The sequence below is a fragment of the Ursus americanus genome, chromosome 8 (genome assembly GCF_024610735.1).
Source record: "Ursus americanus isolate L20-20 chromosome 8, mUrsAme1.1.p, whole genome shotgun sequence".
Classification (NCBI taxonomy): domain Eukaryota; kingdom Metazoa; phylum Chordata; class Mammalia; order Carnivora; family Ursidae; genus Ursus; species Ursus americanus.
The window spans coordinates 40954295-40974393 of NC_142134.1; the positions used below are offsets into that span (position 1 = coordinate 40954295).

Below are 20099 nucleotides of genomic sequence, written 5' to 3' on the forward strand. Positions count from 1 at the left end.
TTTAAAGGGACAGTGTCTCTACCCCTCCCCCACGTCACTCTTCACTTTTTCCCCCTTCTCAAGGAGCTAGACGTTAAAAACCAAGACATTCAAAAACAACCCTGAGTTACTCCACAAAATCCCAGGGCAGCAGCTCTTTCTGAATACAGGTCGTGCCCCCATGCTTTAATAAAATCACCATTTTGCACCAAAACAAAACAAAAGAACATATACACAGGAAAAATTAGAAAATGATCACACATGCCCAGGGAAAGGCTCAGAAAAGACCTTCAGGCTAATCCTCTGCACAGACATAGCCTACAACAATCAAAAAAACAGAAACAATAACAAAAAAGAGCAAACCCTAGGTAGGGGGGATAATCTGATTTCCAGAATTATAACATTATTAGATTAAAATGTCCAGTGTTCAACCAAACAAACAAACAAAAATCACATGTCACACAAAGGAACAGAAAAGCATGATATGTTCAAAGGAAAAAACAAATCAACAGGAACTATCCCTGAAAAAGTACCTAATGGCAGATATACTAGACAAAGACTTTAAAGCAAGTGTCTTTTTTTTTTTTAATAATGATTTTTTATTATATTATGTTAGTCACCATACAGTACATCCCCGGTTTCCGATGTAAGGCTCGATGATTCATTAGTTGTGTATAACACCCAGTGCACCATGCAATATGTGCCCTCCTTACTACCCATCACCGGCCTATCCCATTCCCCCACCTCCCTCCCCCTGTAGCCCTCAGTTTGTTTCTCATAGTCCATAGTCTCTCATGTTTCATTCCCCCTTCTGATTACCCCCCCTTTCTTTATCCCTTTCTTCCCCTACTGATCATTCTAGTTCTTATGTTCCATAGATGAGAGAAATCATATGATAGCTGTCTTTCTCTGCTTGACTTATTTCACTTAGCATAAAGCAAGTGTCTTAAAGATGCTATAAGAACTAAAGGGAGATGTGGAAAGAGTTAAGAAAATGATGTATTAACAAAATGGAAATATTAAAGAGAGAGAAAACCTAAAAAGAAGCAAAACAAATTCTAAGCTGAAAAGTACAATTACAGAAATGAAAACTTCACTGTATTCAAAGGCAGTTGTGAGGAGGCAGAAGAAAGAATCAGTGGACTTGATGATAGGACAATGGAAATTACTGTCGCTGAGAAACAGAAAAAAAGAGCTCAAAGGAAAGCAAACAGAGCTTAAGTGTGCGTGTGTGTAACACCATGGAACAGATCAACATACGCATCATGGGAACCCCAGAAGGAGACAGAAATGAACAGAAAGAATAGTGGAATAATGGCTGAAACTTTCCAAATTTGATAAGAGACATGAATATAAATACTCAAGAATTTCAATGAACTTCAAGTACTCTGAACACTGAAAGAGACCCACACCACGACACATTATAATGAAACTTTCAAAAGACAAAGTTAAAGATAGAATCTTGAAAACTGTGAGAGAAGAGAATCACCACATACAAGGGATCCTCAATAAGATAACCAGATATCTCACCAGAAACTTTGGAGGTAAGAAGACAGTGGACTAATATATTCAAAGTGTTAAAAGAAAAAAACTGTCAACTAAGAATCCTATATCTGGCAAATCTGTCCTTCAAAGGTAAGGGAGAAACTAAGACATTTCTGGATTAGAAAAAAGTTGAGGGAATTTGTGACCACTAGACCTGGCCTGCAAGAAATACTCAAGGGAGTCCTACAGGTGAAACTAAAAGACACTACACAGTAACTCAAAGCTGTATGGAAAAATAAAGATCTCAATAAAAATGAATATATGGGCAATTATAAAAGCTAGTATTATTGTAACAACAGTTTGTATCTCTATTGTTTTCCACATGATTTAAGAGACTAATACATTTAAAGAAAAAAGATATTATTAATGTGAGAGCTGCTATTACTGTAACTTTGGTATGCAACTCCCAATCTTGTTTTCTACATAGCTTAGGAGACTAATGCATTTAAAAGGATTATTAGTTTATGATATGGGGCACACAAATAAAGATGTAATTTTGTGACAACAACTAAAAGGGTTTGTGGAAACAGACCTATAAAAAAAAGTTTTTGTATGTTATTAAAGTTCTATAAAATCATGTTAGTGTGTTAGAACTTTAGGATGTTAAATGTAATCCTCATAGCAATCACAAAGAAAACAGCTATACAGGAAATGAGAAAGGAATTTAAACATTTTACTACCAAAAAAAATCAACTAAACACAAAAGAAGACAGTAATATAGGAAATGAGGAACAAAAAAGCTATAGGACGTATAGAAAACAAATAGCACAATGACAGAATTAAGTCCCTCCTTATCAGTAATTACTTTAAATATAATTGGATTAAACTCTCCTAATAAAAGACAGAGATTGGCACAGTGGATAAAAACACATGACCCAACTATAAACTATCTACAAGAGAATCACTTGAGATCCAAAGACACAAACAGGTTAAAAGTGAAAGGATGGATGAAATATTTCAGACAAAAATAACCAAAGAGAGCAATGGTGGCTATACTAGTATTAGACAAAACAGAATTTAAATTTAAAAATATTGGGGCACCTGGGTGGCTCAGATGGTTAAGTGTCTGCCTTCAGCTCTGGTCATTATCCCGGGGTCCTGGGATTGAGCCCCATTTCTGGCTCCTTACTTAGCGGGGAGCCTGCTTCCCCCTCTTCCTCTGCCTCTCCCCCTGCTTGTGTTCTCTCTGTCTCTCTCTCTCTCTCAAATGAATAAATAAAAAATATTTAAAGAAAAATAAATAAAAACAAAAATATTACAAAAGACAAAGAAGGATATTAAACATTAATAAAAGGTTCAATAAAGAAAGAAGATGTGACAATTATAAACACACAACTAATGACAGACCATCAAAATATATGAAGCAAAAACTTCACATGGGACATTTTCCAGGATAGACCATATGCTGGGCCACTAATTAAGTCTCAATAGATTAGAAAAGATAGATATCAGGGCATCTGAGTGGCTCAGTCAGTTAAGCATCTGCCTTCGGCTCAGGTCATGATCCCAGGGTCCTGGGATCAAGTCCCACACCAGGCTCCCTGCTCTTCAGGGAGTCTGCTTCTCCCTCTGCACCTCCTCCCACTCATTCTGTCAATCTCTCTCTCTCTCTCTCTCAAATAAATAAATAAATAAAATATTTTTTTTAAAAAAAGATGTCATACAAAGTACCTTCTCTGCCCACAATGAGATGAAGTCAGAAATCAATAACAAAAGTAAAACTGGAAAATTCACAAGATTGTGGAAATTAAACACTTCTAAACAACCAATGGACCAAAGAAATCACAATAAAAATTAGAAAATACTTAAGAGATAAATGAAAATAAAACACAAGACACCAAAACTTACAGGGTACAGCAAAAGGTGCTAGAGAAATTAGCTATCAACACTTACATTAAAAAACAAGGAAGAGCTCAAATCGAGAACTTAACTTCACAACTTAAGGGACTAGAAAAAGAACAAACTAAACCTAAAGTTACCAGAAGGTAGAAAATACAAATTAAGCAGAGATAAATGAAACAGAGAACAGAAAATTTGAAAAAAAAAATCAATGAAACCAAAACTTGGTTCTTTGAAAAGATGAATAAAATTGACAATCTTCTAGCTAAATAAACTAAGAAAAAAAGAAAAGGCTCAAAATTACTAAAATCAGAAATGAAAGTGTGGACATTACTACTGATTCCACAGAAACGAAAAGTATTGAGAGTACTATGAACTGTATGCCAAAAAATTCAATAACCTACATAAAATGGACAAATTCCTTAAAACACAAAACCTACCAAGATTAAATAATGAAGAAAGTGAAAATCTGAAGAGACCTATAATAAGTAAGGAGATAGAATCAGTAATCAAAAATCTCCCAACAAAGGAGAGTCCTGGACCTGAGAGCTTCACTAGTGAATTCTACCAAACATGTAAAGAACTAATACCAATCCTTCTCAAACTTTTCAAAAGAATTGAAGAGGGAATACTTCCTAACTTGTTCTATGAGGCCAGCATAACCCTGATACCAAAGCCAGACAGAGACATTGAAAGAAAACTACAGACTAATATTCCTTAGAATCACTGATGCAAAAATCTTCACCAAAATACTAGCAAACAGAATTCAGCAGCATATTAAAAGGATTATACACCTTGACCAAGTAGGATTTATCCCTGAATTGTAAGGATGGTCCAACATACAAAAATTTATCAATGTAATATGGCCTATCAATAAAATGAAGGAAAAATACCACATGATTATCTCAACTGATACAGAAAACATCTAACAAAACTCAATATCCTTTCATGATAAAAACACTCAACAAACAGAAAGAGAAGGAAACTACCTCAACTTAATAAAAGTCATATATTAAAATCCCACAGCAGAGTTTTTTGTTTCATAGAGACAAAGACCACCAAGAGCGCTTGACAACTCCTCAAGTGGTTCCCTCCATGAAGGTGAGGGAAAGGAGGGGAGAATTCTTATGTTTTGATTTTAGAATTCCAAATTTAGAGTGATTAGCCTTTACTCAGAAAAATAAAGTGGTGTTTTTATTTCCATAAAAAAAAAAAAAACTCACAGCAAACATCATACGCAATCACGAAAGACTGAAAGCCTTTCCTCTAAAATCAGGAAGAAGGCAAGATGTTTGCTTTCATTATGTCTATTCAACAAAGTACTGGCAATTCTAGCCAGAGCAATTAGGGAAGAAAAAGAAATAAAAAGTAACCAAATTAGAAAGGAAGAAATACAATTATCTCTGTTTGCAGATGATATGATCTTATATGTAGAAAACCCCAAAGACTCCCCCCCCCACACACACAAAAGGTGTTAGAGTACATGAATTCTGCAAAGTAGCAGGATACAACGTCAACACACAAAAATCAGTTGTATTTCTACACACAATTAACCATGTAAAAAGGGAATTACAAAAACAAATCCATTTACAATCACATGAAAAAGAATAAAATACTTAGGAGGTGCCTGGGCCACTCAGTTGGTTAAGCATCTGCCTTTGGCTCAGGTCATGATCCTAGGACCCTGGGATTGAGCCCGGAATCAAGCTTCCTGCTCAGTGGGGAGTCTGCTTCTCCCTTTCCCCCTGCCCCTGCTTGTGCTCTCTCCCTCAAATTAAAAAAAAAAAAAAAAAGAATAAAATACTTAGGACTTAACTTAACCAAAGAGGTGAAAGATGTGTACAATTAAAACTACAGAACAGGGGTGCCTGGCTGGCTCAGTCAGTACAGGATATGACTCTTAATCTCGGGGTCATGAGTTTGAGCCCCACATTGAGCACAGAGATCACTTAAAATAAACAAATAAAAATAAAACTACAAAATATTACTTAAGGAAATTAAAGAAGACATAAGTGGAAACACATCACATCATGGCTTGGAAGACTTGATATTGTTAAAATGTCAATACTACCCAAAGTAACTTACAGATTCAATGCACTCCCCATTAATATCCCAATGGCATTTTTAGGCAGAAATTGAAAAACTCTTCCTAAAATTCAAATGGAATTTCTGGGGGCCAGAATAATCAAAACAATCTTGAAAAAGAAGAACAAAACTGGAGGACCCACACTTCCTAATTTCTAAACTTACTACAAAGCTACAGTAATCAAAACAGTATAGCACTGGCATAAAGACAGACCTAGAAACTGATACAACAGAACAGAAAGCCCAGAAACAAATCCGTACATATGTGGTCAAATGATTTTGGCAAGGATGCTAAGACCATTCAATGGGGGAAAAACAGCCTTTTGCAACAAATGGTACTAGGAAAACTTGATATCCACATGCAAAAGACAGAAATTGGATCCTTACCTAACACCATATACAAAAATTAACTCAAAATGGATTAAGGACCAAATGTTTTAGGATGTAAGACCCAAGACAATAAAACAATAACACTCTTAAAAGAAAACACAGGACAAAAGCTTCACAACATTGAATTTGGCAACAATTTCAACAACAAAGGCACAGGTAACAAAAGAGAAAATAGACAAATTGGACTTCACACTAATTTTTAAATTTTATACATCAAAAGACAGCATTCATTGAATAAAAAATCAACCACAGAATGGAAGAAAATATTTGCAAATCATATACTGGATAAGGGATTAATACCTAGAATAAATAGAAAACTTCTAAAACTCAACAACAAAAAAGCAAACAATCTAAATAAAAAGCAGACAAAGGACTTGAATAGACATTTCTCCAAAGAAGATATAGGAATGGCCCATGAGTACATGAAAAGATGCTCAACATCACTAATCATTAGAGAAATGCAAGTCAAAACCACAATTAGGTATCACCTCACACCTGTCAGGATGTCTATTACCAAAAAAACAAACAAAAAACAAACAACCCCCCCCAAAAAGACAACACGTGTTGGCAAGGATGTGGAGAAACTGGAACCTGTGCACTGTTGGTAGAATGTAAAATGGTATAGCCACTGTAGAAAACAGTATGGTGGTTCCTTGAAAAATTAAGAATGGAATCACCACATGATCCAGCAATTCCACTTCTAGGTCTACACCCAAAAAGGACTGAAAACAGGGTCTTGAAGAGATCTTTGTACACCCATGTACATAGCAGCATTATTTACAATAGCTAAAATCTGGAAGCAACCCGAGTGTTGATTGACAATTGAATGGATAAACAAAATGTGGTATATATATATATATTCAACATAATAGTTACTCCCCTGCTTTTCAAAAGTTTATGATACACCACTTTGCTTCTACAAAAGACTCACATCAATACCTGTTTTCACTAACTGAAAAAAATCTGAAAAGGATTTTGGATTTTACCAAAAAAAGGCAAAAAGTAAAAAAACATTCAGCATTTGTTTTGCAGAGAGCCATTGCAGAGGCAGTGCACATCCTGAGCCGAGAGAGTGGTGCTGCCAAGCTCCTTCCCCAAGCACTACACTCAGCATCTCAGTGTCAGGCCTCCATAGCTTTAAACCATGCCTGTGAGCATCTGCAATTTATCATGATTTATTGTGTACGCCCATTAGCAAGAGACATTGTAGGTATCAATAAAACCTAAGAGGTTATTTTTGGGGTCTGGGAATGCTCAAAATATTTTCCATGTAAATTAATTGTAATTGCTTCTTCATCTTATGCCATTTCGGCTTACAAAGGGTTTCATAGGAATGCTCTACTTTTGGACAGCAGGAGAAACCCATATTACCTATGATAACAAGTAATAACGAGTGAGGACATGAAGAAATCGGAACCCTTGTGCAACTGCTGGTGGGATTTTAAAATGGTATGGTCATTATGGAAAACAGTATGGAAGGTCCCCAAAAAGTTAAACATAAAATTACCATATGATTCCAGCAATTTTACTCCTAGATATATATTCAAAGCCACAACTCAAAAAGATACATAACACTGTTCATAGCAGTATTATTCATAAGAGCCAAAAGGCAGAAACAACTCAAATGTCCATCAACAGATGAATGAATTTTTTAAGATGTGTTATATACATACAATGTAATTTTATTCAGCCACAAAAAAGAATAAAGGTCTGATATATGCTACAACATGGATAAATCTTTAAATATTACACTACTTGAAGTAAATCATCCACCAAAGGATAAATACGGTGTGATTCCATTTATATGAAGTACCCAGGATGGGCAAATTCATAGAGACAGAAAGTAGAACAAAAGGTTACCAGGGGATGGGGGGAATGAGGAGTTACTGTTTAACAGGCACAGGGTTTCTGTTTGGGATAATGAAAAAGTTCTGGAAATGAAGAGTGGAGATGGTTGTATGACATTCTAAGTGTACTTAATACCAATGAACTATATACTTAAACTGGTTAAAATGGTGGGGTGCCTGGTGGCTCAGTCGGTTAAGCATCTGACTCGTGATTTCAGCTCAGGTCATGATCTTGGGTTTGTGAGGTTGCCCCCATGTCAGGATCTGCACTGAGCGGGGAGTCTGCTTCTCTCCCTCTGCCTCTGTGCCTCCCCTCGCTCGTACAGTGTGCGTGCTCTTTCTCTTTCTCATTAAAATGAATAAATAAATCTTCTTTAAAAAAGTTAAAAGGTAAATTTTATGTTATATATATCTTGCCATAATAAAAATATTTTTAAACATTTGAGAAAAAACAAAAATTTCAGAAATTCAAATATAATAATCACATACTAACATGACCTTTTAGTACCGTGTCCAAACAGAATTCCCCTTTCTCTCTCCCCTCCTCCCCTTCCTTCCTTCCTTCTTTCCTTTCTTCCTTAGGTCTTTCCTTTCTTCTCAAGCTCTATACCAAACAGCTAAACATTCTGAGAAAGATAGATGCATGAGGGAATTTTAATGAGAATTTAATTTTAAAAAGATAAATCACATTACAACAGGGACTGGCAGAATGAGGTAATCTAGAGCAGGGATTAGAAACAACCAGCAGGCAGAACCAAAGACCCAGAAGGTACTTCTATCTTCAGTAAAAGGGAAAATGAAGAAAGAACGAAAATACATGTGCAAGCCCCAAATTATAAATCATTCAGTTCTATAACAACTGCTTGTAACTATCTTAAAGGATAAGATGAGTTAAATAATTCAGGCAGGGCCAGTTTCACTGGCTGTGAAGTACTGGGCAAGGAAACAAAGCAGCATAGCCTGGATTCTAGGCCAGCAGAAGTCACATCTTACACCATCTCTAAAAGTACAACCCACCACTCTAGCTTCCCAACACTGCAGACATCATTTGTGGGAAATCGATTTAAAACTCTAACGGTCCTCAATAAATTAAGTCCAGATTTTCCAACCTAATATCTCATATAAAGAACAAGCCAGTTGTATGCATACTCTTCTGCTGATCACCGCTCAACTATTTCACATCTCCTGGAAAAAGGTTAAGGGCCAAAGAAAAATGTTTGCATTCTTCAGCCTTTCACTTGATTTGACAAGGATCACCTACACGTCAAACTTGGAAGATGTCAGGATAGACCTAACTTATTAACAATTCTTTTTTAAAAAATCGTAATGCCACTGTTATGATTGTAACTGGCAGAAATGGTCTCCTAAGATGCATTCGAGCTCTAATTAAAACAGGGCTGTCCCAGAGCTCCCACTTAATTTTAATTTATATTAAAATAACTCAGAAGAGCTATTCAATATATTGAACAACCACCTCAAATCTAGTTGGTTAAATGTTAACATCTTCCCTTTCCATAAACTGCAAGGTTTGAGAGGGATAATGTGCAGAGGGAGAGAGATGGCGTCCAAATTACCAACATGAGTGGCATTTTTTCACGACACCAAAGAAACTGTTTTCTAAAATGAGATTGTGCTGTACTTAGTTAGGCTACTTAAAGATGGAGCGCTAAGAAGATCCTGCCCATCAATAACCATATTGGTGGAACTAATCGAAACTGTAAGAACAACATCTATCTGGAAACTGATTTTAATCGATGTTGAAGAGGTTGAACTCCCACAGCTTTTCACTTAATTATACCGATGATTTGAAAGCTGGAAGAGATTCCAAATATTCTCACGGCTCTCCCCCTTCAAAGTATTCTGGGTTACTCTATCCAGAAACAGTGCCACATTTCACTCCACTCACTCAGCTTTACTTTGTTTAAAGCACTTAGGACATTATACTATATACTTACATGTTTACTATTTATTGTCCCTCTCCCACCAGAATATCGCCTCCATCGCAAAGGGCCTGTATGTCTGCTCTTGTATCCCAGCACCAACAACGCACTTGGGTAACTGGCATGGACTAAGTCCTTGGTAACTACTATATCTGTTTACTGACTGACTGGATAATTCTTGCCCCATACCCTTTGATTTTATACATGAGATTATCTGAAACTGAGAGAAGTGAAGTGACTTGTGCAAGGTCACTAGGCTAATTAGAGGGAAAGCTGCCCTTAGAACCAGGCCTCTTTAATCCTAGTCATCCTTCCAAAGTCAAGGCAATTATGCCACTCGCTGCTTTGGAAAGCTCTCCATTGCCTAAAAAAACGTCAGCACTCCTCACCTTTTTCAAATCTCTCCGAATTTTGCCTGACCCACTTTTCTAGTCCTGCCTCTGCTACTCCCTTCCACATCAGATGTTCCTGCCACCTCAATATCCCATGGCTTTCATGCTTACCTTTCCACCCCCTCTCCATCTGTCAAAATTCTCCCCATCCTTCAAGACCCAGCTCAAATATCACTTCCTCTGTAAGGAGCTCCTTATATTTCTTTATTTGATCCTTCTTCACCAGAATAATCACTCCTTCTTCTAAGTTCCCATAGCATTTTGATCTATCCTAGCACACTTTACAATCTGCCTTGTGTTTCTTCTTCACTCAACTGTGAGTTCTTCGTTTTTATACTCACTACCAACTCCACACTGCCTGATAGAAGCAGCTGGATCAGGGGGAAAGGGAGGGGATACAGGGAAGGTGTACTCAATATGACTCCCAGTGCAACAACAGCCTCCCAGCCTCCCACCTGGCTGCCCCAATGACAAAGAAAAAAAACTTCGTTACTGTTAAAAAGGAGAGGTGACAGTAAACATGACAGCACATGAAATCTGCTAGTGAAATGTAGAACATAAATCATAATGCATTCGTTCTGCAACAATGTAAAAATGTTACATTCTTAAGTTAGACTCTAAGACAAAGTTATTAGTATTTTTGCATTCAAGTAATTTGCACTCCCCCAGCCTTTGTTCTTCTCATGCTTTACCCATGCTGCCCAGCACATGGTGTGTAGTCAGTACATGTCTGCTGCCATGAGATAAAGTGGGTTTCCGATGACTCAGCCTGGATGGTCTGTGGACGGTCATGGTACTTGTGAAAATTAATAAAAGAATACCTCATTTAGAATGAAGTCTCGACACCAGCAGGGGGAGCTCTCACACCCAGCACCAGCGGGCAATTTCAGACCCAAGGCGAAGAGGCACATTGCAGGTGGACGCTACTTTTACAATCCCAGCAGCCCAGCCAATGAGAGGCATTCACAGTTCAGCCCATGAGAAGCCCTTCCCAACTCCCCCCTTTCCTCTATGAAAGAGCAGTCCTCTCCTTTGTTCTTCAGTCTTGGCTATGGTTCTGCCATAGCTTCCATGTCCCAGATTGCAATTCTCTGCTATTCTCAAATAAGCACATCTTTTGCTGGTAAAATAACCGGCAGTTTTATTTTTAGGGTTGACATACTTTTCATTAAGCTTCATACCACAGGGCACTGTTACTTATTTTGGCCACTCAAAGGTAACCATTCAGAGATTGCTATCTTGTTTTGTTTCTCTGTACCCAGGATCAACCAGGTTTTTGTAACAGACAAAAAGCAGAGAAAAATGGTAATCGGGAAATATTTTTATAAGCCAATCTTCTGGAAGTAATCACATACCACCTTTCAACCTCCACACTACCCCTTTAAAAAGATAAATTCCTGGGGTTGCCTGGGTGGCTCCATCGGTTAAGCGTCTGCCTTTCACTCAGGTCATGATCCTGGGGTCCTGGGATGGAGCCCCACGTCAGGCTCCTTGCTCGGTGAGGAGTCTGCTTTTCCCTCTCCCTCTCCCCCCTGTTTGTGCTCTCTCTCTCTAATAAATAAATAAAATCTTAAAAAAAAAAAGATAAATTCCTGCACATTTCTAGCTAGTATGGATGATGAGATTAATTGAAGTGTCAGAGGCTGCCTGACGAAGTCATTGGTTACTAGTTGTCATTAGGTCACTGATAACAAACTGACAGTGTCTTAGAACTGTGTAGACCAAAAAGAAAAACTAGATCTGAAGATGCATAAAGTGAACATCTTTAAGATGTTAATTTGAGCTGCCTGTGCTGACTGAGAAAGCAAAAATCTCCACAAGAAATAATAAAGACAACAAATTTGGTCCTAAGGTTTTCTCCCTTTATATTGGTGCCAATTAAAGACCATAATGTTCACAGAACTGACAGAAAACCCACATTCTGGGGCCATGGCTTTGTACCAGCCAACTCTGGCGAGTTCTTCCTCAGCTGGCGCGGCAGGAGCATTCATGGCTAAGAGAATAAAAGCTCGTCGCTCTTTCTTCAGAACACAGGCTGAGTAAGCAATGTCTCTTCACTTTAGCTCTTTTCCTTCCAAAAGGGATACAGCCTGAAAATCTTGCTGCTTTGTCCATCAAGGTTCATTTAAAACTATCTGAAAATTTTGTAGTAAGAAATATATATTAAAGTAGCTCTTTAATGAGCATGATCTTATTTATCCAAGATACAGCTGTTAATGTCTAATACCTAATGTGTTTTTCTCAGAAGTAAATAAAGCTGTAAGACCTCTGACCTACATAGGAAGCTAAACCTGAGTCTAAACATCAACATTACAAATTCTCCGTCTTATATATGCGTGCACACACACACACACACACGCACACACACAAATTGGCCTAACACCTAATACACAGTGACTCAAGCACAGATCTTGCAACTTAATGATAATTGCCATGAACTAAATGGTCCCCTAGTAGTTCAAAGAGTTCCATCTTCCAGAGCACCTAACCTATTAGCAAGAAGAGATTACAGGCAACGGAAAGAACTCAGCTCAGTTACTTAACCTCTGAACCTTAGCTTTCTTGTCTGTAAAATGAGGGGCTGGTTTAGAACACTGCTGCCCAGTAGAATGCAAGCCACAAATGTGAGCTGTATATGCAGTTTTAAATTTTCTAATAGACACATTCAGAAAAGTAAAAAGAAACAGGTAAAATTAATTTTAATAATGTTTTCTTCAACCTAACATAGCTAAAATATTATTTCAACATAGTCTATTTTGAAATTATTAATAAGGTATTTTTCACACCATATCTCCATTTGGACAAGCCACATTTCAAATACTCAACAGCCACACAGACCGTATGAGACAGCACAAATCTAGATGATTTTTGGTATTTCGCTTGTTACTGGAGGTAATTTCAATAAAGGGAAGAAGAGTACATCATGGGAGACTCAGAAAACCTGTAAGTGACCCCCGCTAGATTCAGTGTAGTTGGATCTGTAAACAACAGAGTAGTGGTTTGATCTAGTACTTGCAGACTTACCCCGTTCCCACTACTATAACCACCATCCTACAAACCTAAAGGGAGATTAAGAACATTCAGATTAAGAACATAATGAATGAGACTTCTAGAAAATCCCAACTAGGAAAAAATAACTGTTGAAATGAGACTTCAACAGAAATGACAAAGAAAAATAATAGACAACGTGTTTTCCTCCACATATTAAGACAATGCTATGAAACACAATTTGCACATGCTTTTGGGATTGTTTCTCTAATTACTCAACATCCACTGTTCTAGAAAGAGTCATGCTGCTTCTCTCACACTGTCTTGTTTATTAGTCCCTTTGTGATCAATGATCTGCCTTCGCCAGATGGCTAGTCTGGGTTAAGAGTACAATATGAGATCAGAGAACAAAGCAAAGCTAACTGGCCTTCCCAAGAATTGAACCTGTGACCCTGACCTCATTAACTCTAGAAAACAGTTAACCCATCACAAACATGCCTGGGCAGCTGCATCATAATAGAGCCAAGAAAGTCCACTGCGTCTGTCACAACAATACTCTGGTAGAGAAAAAGTCACTCTAAATTTACTAAGAACTTTTCAAAATGAAGAAAATCCTGCATGCATCATTTAAAGCAGTCTGGAATTCACCAGCAGTGTCTTACTAGCTCTGCTGGATCAGTCACAAGCTTCCCTAAGAACAGCTGTGGCCCCCATCTAAGATCACAAATAGCTTTGTCAAGGGGGTTCAGTGTACTGATGTTTCTTTTTCCAAAAACAGTGATCATAGGACCATGGCCCTTCCTTTCTATGTCTCCTATGTGAGGAAACCATGGGTTAACAATTATAAACCACGGGTTAACAAGAATTTTCACTGATTATATATGGACTCCAGTTTATCTCAGATTTAAATAATAACCAAAATTCTCTATTGCATCCCCTCCCTGCCTGTTCCCCTTTTTTCCCTCTTTGTGCCAGGCAATCCCTCACCAGGGAGGCCAGTGGACGTATGGGTGGATTGTTCTTACCCTCCCTGGTAAAAGCCCAACACCTTTTTAGTAAATCCTTTCTTGTTACTGGGAATAATTCCTCTTAGCAGCTGCTACCTCTTTAACATCCTAACAACCTGTCTCTAATGAGCTGAGTACTTACTTCTGATTTAAATATCTCCCAAGGTGTTTCAGGAAATGCAGTTTCTGTATCTTTTCCTCAAACACTTAATATTTACTATAGTACAAGTTTTAGAAGCAAGTTTATTTAAAGTTCCCCTTAAGCCTTAAAATACACTTTTGAAAAATTCTACAAACATCTGAAAGAGCTGGTGAAGATTTTAACATCTGATTGAAAATATTCCTGCTTTTCTTTTTCACATTTCAAATGGAATCACCTTTTCACATGCAAACTTATTACAATATAAAAGCTATTACACATGGTTGGGCTGTTTGGCTTCTTAAATGTTTCTGATAACATGTAACTATAAGACATTCGACATCTTTTAAAGGTTTTTACTCTGTTTTTTTAATTCCACAGAGTTCCTTAAGAATCTTTTTAATTTATGGATGAAGAGTTTATAATCTTGCACTTCTCATATATCTGTGGAAATCACACATATACGTAAATCTAAACTATGCACATGGACCTGCTGCAAGTCACCAGCATAAACATTTAAGTTGATTATGCTCTTATCTCTAAAAATTTTCACATTGAGAGTAATAATACGATCACTTGGTTGTACACCTAAAACTAGTAACATTGTATGTCAATTATACTTCAATAAAAAAAATAATAGCACAAAATGTAAGGTAACCAAGTATAGTATCAAATTACAACAACAATTCAATAGCTGGAATGTTTCCTGATGCTCACAGAAACTATACCAATTTAGTAAGGGTCAAGTGTTAGACAAAAGGAATAAGTTAGTAAATTAAGCATAAGATGTAAGCTTACTAAATTTGTACACATTTCATTAGTGGCAAAACAGCTTTTTGAGGGCTAACCTAAGGATGAAATCTGATATCCAACAATAAATAAAACAATGTATTCACTTCTATCTAATCTTAACAGAAAATGAAGACTGATGAACAGAAACATATGGATTTTCAAACCACATAAATAAACCATGAAACTGATGTTCTTTGTCAAATATATCATCATGATGTACACAGACTCTGATTTTAAAATTATCAAATTTGAAAAGACTCACCTTAATTCAACAAATAAACTGTTTAAACATAGAGTTAAAAGTTTAAAGCTCCACGCACAGAGACACTACAATGCAAAAGCAGGAGCATATTTATATATCTTTAAGCACCTGGTAATCATCTCATTTTTAAGAGACACTCCTACATGTCAACGGCAATAGGGCAAACCAGACACTACAAGAGTCTGAATCTATAAGATGTAAGTGTGAAAGAAACAGGGAAATCTGCTTTTCTACTGTCATTTAAAATCACCTACTTGTAAATTCTAAGTACTGTTTATAAAATATATTCCCTTAAAACATTCTTTAATTCTTTCTGACAACAGTTTTAAAAGAGGAAATACCCAAAAATAAAAAAATTAAAATTGAAATACTGTTAAAAATTAAGCAACACTTGCAAATAACTGAAATTTAAAAAAAATTAATAGGGCAGTTCATTGTGCTTCCTTCGAGTACTTAAATACTTGTACTGCCCGGTGAGTTTGTGACAAATCAATATACCATAAAATACTCTTCGCAGCTCTTAAGTCTTCATTTTGTGCCTTAACAAAAGCTGACATTCATTCCTAATGAAGTCTTTTTATAGTTACACAGCTATTTCATGTCTCTTTTGAAGACATATTAAACCTTTGGGTGCTCAATAAAACTGACCAATTAATTGACTCTATCGTAAAAACCTGAGAAGCTATTCCAAAATATTTACATCAAAGAACAGCCAAAGTCAAAGTGAATTACTAGTCCACCCAATATGCTTTCTAACTTTACTAAGTTGAAAATTTTCTTCAAATGGTCCTTTCAAAGGAAACTACAAAAGATGTACCACAAGGGGTACATTCTTGAGATTGCCATTCGAATTTACATAAAAAGAATGATAAATCTACAGCAATCACTGTGACAGAACATCAGAACAGAGTGGTGTGGGTGAGACAGCAGAGAATTCTGGGGTCAAACAGAGCTCAGTATGAATTCTTGCTTCATCTCTACTAACTTTATGACCCTGGGCAAGTTAATAAAACCTCTGAGTCGTAATCTCAATTATCAAATGGAAACACAGGGCCAAATTACAGGCTGTTGTGAGCACTAAATTAGATAACATATATAAGTAGACTGCTTTGCACAGGACCTAGATCATGATAAATACTCAATTACTGAATACTGTAATTACTACGAAATATTTAAGAATCTATTTTCAGTGTAATTTAATATTCATTCCAAATGATGTAAATGATTAAAAGGGAAAATACAAAGATTCAATAAAAGATTTTTCTTTCATTTAACCTGATCATCCTTTACATTAGCGCTTTTCAGACATCGGGTCCTACCCATTAATGGCATCTGAAATCATTCGGTGGTTCTTAACCAGCATTTTTAAAATAGATAGAATAAAAATATAAAAATGCATTGCACATAGGAAGTTTAAGCGTTCACTCACGAATTTCTTTTTAACATATTTGTAACATGTCTATATACTGCATGGCAATATAAAATTCACCTCTTACTGTGCAAATGTATATATATATTAAAAGCCACTGCTTTAAGGGTGCCTGGGTGGCTCAGTCAGTTGAGCATCAGACTCTTGGTCTCAGCTGGCTCATGACCTTGGGGTCAGGAGGTCGAGTCCTGCCTTGGGCTCTATGGTTGGCATGGAGTCTGCCTGAGATTCTTGGAGTCTGCTTGAGACTCTTTCCCCCTTCTTCTCCTTCCCCCTCTGCTCCTCCCCCAACCCCTCGTGCTTTCTCCCTCTCTAAATAAAATCTTTTTAAAAATAAATATATAAAAGGCACTGCTTTACATTATAATAAGAAAAATAATTAGTTGACACTGAATGCTTAGTTTGTGCTAAAATATTGTGCTATGTACATCGTATATACATGATTTCATTTGATCCTTTTCCAAACCCTATAAGATAGGTACTATTACCTCCACCATTTTACAGATGAGAAAACTGAGACTTGGAGATATTTAGTCACTTGCCAAAGATGCAGTGCTAGTATTGTTAATCCAGGGTTCAAATTTAGTCACCTTTAACTTGCACATTTGACCACTTCAGTAATTACTAGATTGTAAAATATAAGTTTTCCTTATATAAAAGTTATTTGAAAGTTAGACTTTTTCCATGAATTTTTTTTCCATTTGAGAGTGATTTTCTGGAGTATAGTATATCTTGAAAAAGGCAGTGTGATTCAGAGGTGAAAACACTAGGCATGAGATCCAGCTTCTGCCCCTGGCACTGCTGCTTCAGTGGCAAGGAGCTGGCAAGTCATTTAATCTCGCCATGTCTGGATTTCCTCACCTACAAAACAGGAATGATAGCATCTGGTCTGCCTTCCCATAGGCCATTGTGGGAAAGTATATGCACACACAACAAGTGAAATGCTTTAGCGTGCTATGCGGTTATATGAGATGATCATTAATACCACCCAAAGGGCCCCATTCTTCATAGAAACAGACATCAGACGTGATCAAAAAAGGAAAGTCATCAGGCTTTTATAAACTATATCTAGAAACATTTTACACAATTTTGACACACAGTAGGCCTTCAGTAATTGTTCATTAAACTAATAGAAGAAAATCAATTCAATCTGTATGCATGTTTTATCCATTTGTATTTTATTTTTCATTAATTCATTCTTTCCATAACTATTTATTGAACACCTACTATAAGCCAAGTTAGAAATGTGGACTACAAAAAAAGACTATACACTGTCCCTTGCTTTGGAGAATTTCATACTAATTTCAATTAATATTTTAAAAATACAATTCTTCATCCAGCAATAATAATAGCTTACATTTATTATAGTGCGTTATAGTTTAGAAAAAACTACACGGTAGCTTTTGTTTCCTGAACCAAATGCTTAAGTATGTCAAGTCAGGATTACTATTTTCTTGACTCCAAATTTAGTGCTAAGTACTAAATCTTTAGAGTGAAAGTTTCTCGATGTCAGAGGTGACTGTAAAAATAAGGTTTTGAAGAAAATACATCTTAACACTGGAAAGGGGCCATCTAGTAGCATGATTTTTTTCCCTTCACATTTCTGAGTTGAAGTAATCTATAGTGCAACCATATCACCTACATAAGATGCATTTTTCAAAAGGTTTCTTAAAAAAAGCCCGCCTTTGAAATTTCTTTTCTTACAGACAATTTTCTGTTGAATATATTGAACTAGGATTCAGTTTTCTCATAGAATAAAGGAGGCAGTAGTGAAGGTGTATTTCCTTTGTTGACATTTTAAAATTACTCGAAATTGATTGTTGTATTCAGATTCCTGAGTCACATACAATACCAAATAATTCTTAGCCGTTTTATATATAATTCAACAACTAAGATAGGTGATTTTTACAGGTGAACACCGATTTACTGACAACTTAATGAATTGAAATTTGCTACAAGATATTTACTAAGAACCGTTTACTAAAATTGCCTTATCCTTTGTATTCTAACCACTCCCTCTCCATCACCACCACCCCCAACATTCTCACACTCCCTCACCTACACCAGATCAGTTTCCGGGCCATTATTCCTAAAACCATATTAAAATTTCACAACACATGGTCGTAGTTACTAGGTCCCCCCCCACCCCCCTCCACCTACTGAGTCAATGTCTCTTTATATATACATTCTTTCTTAAAATCCAGAATTCAGAAAATATTACGATGCCTCTTTTCTGAGAACAACAAACATAAAATGTAAACGTCTGCCCTTCTGTTTACTGATAACCATGAATAAAAGCCATACCCCACCTACCGTATCCGTAGGGTTAGGAGGTCCAATCTCACCACTACAGACCTCTGCAAGAAATGACGGTTACAGGACCAGGAAAACCATCGCAAGAATGCCTGGGAGAAGATAAGGAAAACACATTTTACACCACTGGCAGCGTGCAGTCTCCCGGCTCCAGCCCTTAGTAAACAGGGAGAACCTTTGTCTTGCCTCAGCCATCAAACTGGTGGCTCATCAGAATTGGGGCAGCAAGAGTTTGTGCGAAATGGCTTGTCAGAGGTTAAACAAAGCAATGCAGCTCCGGCGTGGGGAGAGGGCTGAGCGCGGGCAGCGTCTGAGATCCCAGACGGCGAGGACTCGCTCTGCCCCCGCCGCAGCAGGGACCCGACCCCGGGACCCCGGGACAGGATGCTGCTGCGCGGGAAGGAGAACGGGAATTAGAAGGTCCCACGCTCTCAGCAAGTTCCCGAGGCGCAGCCCGCCCGCAGGTTCCCTCGCGTGAGATCCAAAGCGGCGCACACCCAGCGCCGGTTCCTCGGGGAGGGTCCGCACCGTACACGCAGGGACACCGCCCCTAAGTCCACGGGCCGGCCACGCGGAGCCCACGCCCCCCGGGCAAGGGCAGGATCGGGAATCCCGGGGCGTCGAGGGGGCACAGCCCTAGGGAGGGGGGTCGCGAGTGCAGGGGAGAAGCCCGCCCGCTGCCCCCATTGTCTGGCTCCGGCCGCTGGCCGACAGGGCGCTCACCTGAGTCTGGGCCCGGCGCCGTGGCTGGCGGAGCGACTGGACGGCGACCGGAGGTCCCGCGCGGGTGGCGGACGCGAGCAAGCCGGCAGCCGCCCCGCAGCACCGGCAGCCTCCGCAGCAGTACCAGCAGCGCACCCGCCCCTCAGGCGGCCGCGGCCTCCATTGCTCTCCCCGCCGCCGCCACCGCGCGGCACTGCGCGCCCGGCCCCGCGCGGCGTGGTCACGTGTTCCACCGGCGCCTCGGGCGCTCGGACCCGCGCCGCCGCCCCGCCCGGCTTTGCCCGGGACCGCCGGCCGCCGCCCGGCACCGGGCGCCCGAAGTCTCGCGCCCGCCGGGAAGGGTGCGCAACGGACAGTTCCCCTGCCTGGAGGTGCACAGGCAAAGCGAGCCGGCCACGCGGAAGGCGATTGATGAAATTCTTCCCGGCC

At 38.4% G+C, this 20099-nt stretch overlaps 1 protein-coding gene across 4 annotated transcripts in view; it reads right to left on the reverse strand.

Moving 5' to 3' along the window:
• CRACD (capping protein inhibiting regulator of actin dynamics) overlaps positions 1 to 19863 on the reverse strand; it is a 258801-nt gene extending 238938 nt beyond the window's left edge. For 3 of the 4 annotated variants that reach the window (XM_087864124.1, XM_087864121.1, XM_045816081.2), the window contains exons 1-2: positions 19671 to 19862; positions 18948 to 19039 (exon numbers count right to left, since the gene is read on the reverse strand). The gene's annotated coding sequence lies outside the window, so the exon portion shown is untranslated. Of the gene's footprint in view, positions 1 to 18947; positions 19040 to 19670 lie in introns of all 4 variants that reach the window. The other variant, XM_087864123.1, reaches the window with a different exon arrangement.
• Positions 19864 to 20099: the final 236 nt, after the last annotated feature.